This window comes from Rutidosis leptorrhynchoides, chromosome 1, assembly GCF_046630445.1.
Source record: "Rutidosis leptorrhynchoides isolate AG116_Rl617_1_P2 chromosome 1, CSIRO_AGI_Rlap_v1, whole genome shotgun sequence".
Lineage (NCBI taxonomy): Eukaryota > Viridiplantae > Streptophyta > Magnoliopsida > Asterales > Asteraceae > Rutidosis > Rutidosis leptorrhynchoides.
The window spans coordinates 363,578,469-363,583,534 of record NC_092333.1 but is presented as its reverse complement, the minus strand read 5'-3'; positions in this window follow the sequence as shown (position 1 = coordinate 363,583,534).

Genomic DNA, 5,066 nt, shown 5'->3' with positions numbered 1-5,066 from the left:
GTTTGGGTGGTAAACAAAGTCAAAAGCAGAAAACTAAATTATGGTGATGATGATGGTTGTAAGTACTAATCAATACTATGTGCATGTATGTATGTGTTACTTTGTTGCGTGGGAACAAAAAAAAAAACAATCAACATCAAAGTTTAATAAATTAATTCATGATCCAACATGCATAACATAAGCCACTGGTCTCTCATTTGTATCTTATATTGACACTATTGTTTTTACATATCATGGATATCACAAAAGTTTAACTAAATCAGTGACGTTGATTATAAATTAGTTTAAGCGTATAACCTAATTACGGATCATCGTTCTATTTTTAATATCACACAAGTTGCTTTTTAACTCGTTTAATATCGATAGAATAATAAATGGGTGTTACGTTCGTTTACTAAATAAATTCGAAATCACATATACATATTTAATATAATTCAATTATATATGCTGATATATTTTAAATAATAATTATTATAATACCATATTTTATTTTATTTTACATAATAAAATCTAATAATTAAATCATATAATATTGCCAATGATATATCAAATTATTTATTCATATATTTAAATATATATGTATCTATTTACAAATAGTTGTTCGTGAATCATCGGAAACAGTCGAAGGTCAATTGAATATATGAACATCGTTCCAAAATTTTAAGACTCTAACATTGCAGACTTTGCTTATCGTGTCGAAACCATATAAAGAGTAAGTTTAAATTTGGTTGGAAATTCCCGGGTCATCACAGTACCTACCCGTTAAAGAAATTTCGTCTCGAAATTTGAGTGTGGTTGTCATGGTTAACAATAAATATGTTTTATCATTATTGAGTAATATGGATAAAAAAAAATTCGATTATTCGAAGAGTACGAATGAAACTATCGTAAGAGAGGTCCCAACGGGCATCGTCCACCTTCGCCCAAAAACTTGCCCAAATTCTTAGCCGTTAGTAAAATAAAAAAAATTCCAACGGTTATCCCAACTATCACTTTTACACTATATAAACACCAACCATATATTTCATTTTATACACACAAACATATTTTTCTTTTATATTTCCACCTTTCTCAAAATCAAAATCATACACTCCCAAACTACAAAATGTTAACACTTCCCCCAATGATTGTTTCATTCGATGTTCATTACGGATGTGATTTCCGTAATCAAATGAAGGAATATAAGTGGGGCGACAGTATTTCGTTTGAAGATATCGACATTCGTGATGTTGGTTTACAAGACTTGCTATCCTTTCTGAAGGAAAAAGTTCCGTGTGAATTCACGTCTGTGTTCTTTTATAAAGATGATTATGATGCGGATTGTAGGGCAAGTTTTCTATGTACCGATGATCAATGGTACTTTATAAAAGATACCATTGAAGATCGTGGTAAACGCATTTCTTTGTATGCGGTTCTTGAAGATGAAGAGACGTTGAGTTATCGCTACCTCGATGAATCAGCTGAAGCAGCAGTTGAAGCATCAAGAGAATACCGATGTCTCCAGAGTACCTCACGGATGGTGAAATGACTGGTGAATGCTACTTTGCAGATGACAATTGACGACAACGAGTAGTTTGATTGTAATCTTTTAATTTTTAATTGTGGTGATGTTTTAATTTTTAATTATTGTAATTTCAGTGTTGTTGTTGAGTTTTATATCTTCCTTTATGTTTCGGAGCTCTTTATCTTTTTAATCTATTCTCGATCTTTAGTAAAATGAGTAATGGTCCAGAATTTGCAGATACAAGTTTCAGGATGAACATTGTTAAGGTCCTAAGAAAGAAACGGTAATAGCACAATTTGACTTGTCAAATTACCAAAATTCGAGGAAAGATAGGACTATCAAGAAAAATATGTTCTTGATATATTTATAGATTAGACAGAACGTAAGAGTCGTGTAACATAGCACATGATGACGTTATGATCTGTGAATCATCACATTCCATTAGAAACTCAGCATGACTTACTGTAATATAATCACGTTGATCAAGTGTCATTATATTATACTAACTCATGCATCAGTTTCCAACATTACTTCAATAACATTCATATTTTAAGCTCGAAATTTTATAGAATATAGAAACTAACAGTTTCTATATGATGTAATACTGATAGCACGAAGAGATTAATGATTTCAGATAAGAATAGTTATAAAAATATCTCCAGAAATATGGAGGATATTTATAATGAAAGATACGATAACATCTCGGAATATCTACGATCAGAGGATGATAGAAACTATTGTCTGCAAGGGTTTAGAGTAAGGAGCAAAATATTCACTAAAGACTTTAGCAGACATTGAATCATTTTGATTCTTTGAAGTGAAACTTATTCTTTGTGATTTGTCCACAGCTTTCTTCATAGTTTCGCATAATCTACTTTTCGGTACTAAATTTTCTATTGAATGTTTCCAATATAATGATACACAGGAAGCACGAAGAGGTATATAATTTCAGACGAGAATATTTATAAAAATATCCTCAGAAATATCGAAGATATTGATGATGATATTTTGGAATTTCTAAGTTCGATGGTTGATGGAGAAAGATTTTCTGCAAGATTTTAACATGACTTCGGAGCAAGATATGCTCTAAAGATTTCAACGGATCCAGAATTACCTGAATCCTTTGAATATAGGATTTGGTCCTTGTATTTGTCCTTGGTCTCCTTCGTGGTTAGTTCAATCTGTTTTCCAGTTCCAACTTTTCTGAGCTTTTCCAACATACTATTCTTTATCATCAAACTTTCGATGATTATGGTCGTTTACGGTTGTCTATGATTTCCGCTGCTTCATTCAGCTTCTTCAACATTCTGAATATTGATTTGTGACTGAGTGCTTTTTAGAATTCTAGAAAGAGAGATCATAATTCTAAGAGATAAATGTCATACATATAACTGTTGATGTAGATATGCTGTGAGTTTTCAAACTACTGATAGCTGATTCCCGGTAATTGGGATGGCAGTTCTTGTTACAAGATACAGATGAGTATATGATAGGGTTTCAATGAATAAATATAATGATTTATCAGAGAGATTTAAACCAAGAAGCAACGAGGTTGTTGGTACGTCTGCTGGTAATATGGTAAAATATGAAAGGTTTCCCGGTAACAATAAAAAAGCACGTATATATATCAAGGTTATAATAAGGTTGTTTCAAACGAAAAGTCGAAGTTAACATGTTGGAGCTGTGACAAAATTGGCTAATTTGGAAAAAAGATTGCAAAGTTATTTTCGATAATAATAACGCAAAGGAATTAGCACAGCTACGCATTAAACGTTTACTCAATTTTCGAGAGTTTTCAGGTGCACAACAATATGCATCGATCTTTTCTTCCGTAGGTAATGTGCATTTGGTTCATCCTTTCAATTGAGGTGTTTTCAAGAATCATGAAAGATTTTGGACGCAGATTTGTAATCGTCAAGATATAAATGAAGTTTAAGATGAAATCAAGTGGCAAACTTGAAGAATTGTTTAGTTTCATATATTATAATCAATATTTTAATTCATTTTAATTGTTTAATGTTATTAGTCCACAGTCGATAGTCCACAGTTGACAGTCCAATAATTCATATATATATAGTTTAATATATAATATTCGAATTAATTAATACGTGTCGTGACCCGTATACGTCTCAGACTCGATCACAACTCAAACTATATATATTATTGTAGAATCAACCTCAACCCTGTATAGAGAACTCGATCATTACTGCATATAGAGTGTCTATGGTGATTCCAAATAATATATATAGATGCGTCGATATGATATGTCAAAACCTTGAATACGTGTCCCGATATTTAAAGTGCGTAAAATAAATAACAGAAATTAAATGACGATAAATAAAGTGTGTAAAGTAAATAACAGAAATTAAATGACGATAAATAAAATTGCGAGAATGTAAATTGCGATAAATAAACTGCGATAAATAAATTGCGATAATTAAATGGTAATACGGAATTAACAGTTAGCTAGGAACAGTTAGCTCGGATTTTGTTAGCGTGGATTCTTAATAGAATTTCATATTGTTAATTAATCTGTTTCTAATCAATTTTTATTGTGTCCATTATTTCTTCATTATGCCACTTGTTGGATTCTGATAGGTCAAAATCCAAATATGTAATTGGATGAATATGGTTATTCTGTGGTGAACGGATTTGTATATCGGTGGATGTAAGTAGGATAGTATATGACTGTTGAAACAGATTCGAAGAACGTACAATGTAACTTATTAATGTGAAATTCAAATAGTCCTCGTGTATTACCTACCTGTTAAAATATTTTTACCATTAACAGTTTGTACAAGAGAATTTTTAATTACAATCTTTATGAAAACATATATACATATATATTTTCTTCAGATGTATCATAGATTTAATGAGTTAATATAATATTAAACTCATTTGCTTTTCGGTTGGAACTAGAATAAATAATCTTTAAAACTTTAGAGATTACATATTCGACATGTCGAACGAAGATCATACTCAAAGTACAGATGATGATATTGAAGCATGGATTGTTGATGGTACTGGTGCTGTTATTGATTGTACTGTTGGTGCCGGTGATGTTGCTGAAGCTGGTACATTTTACACCATATTCTCCGAATTGATTATTCGAGCGCGAAGTTCATTGACTTATTACTCCAGGATGATTGTCGATCGGAACGAGCAGATGAATAAGGTTCATAATTGTGGATAGAATATAATCTTGTCGAGTTACCCTGGAAATGAGACTGGAAATGGTGTCTCGAACAGGTTCGCCGGTAAACGCTTCAGGTTCATTGTCAAGAGGTGAATTCGGTTGGTGGAAGGGATTGCCTTCTGTGCGTTTCCATTAATTAAGTCGACTACGAACCCATCAGATGAATTGATAATGGTTGATTGGTTGATTCATGTCGATGACGCTGTTTTCGGAATTTAGGTGAACATCTATGTCGGAATAGCCGTCAGAATAACTATCGGAATAGCTATCGGAATCTGAGGGACTCAAACTGGTTGCAGGATTCATCGCGTACGGTCAGATGAAGGATTTTTGATAAGAAATAGATTATAGGATGTAGATTAGTAC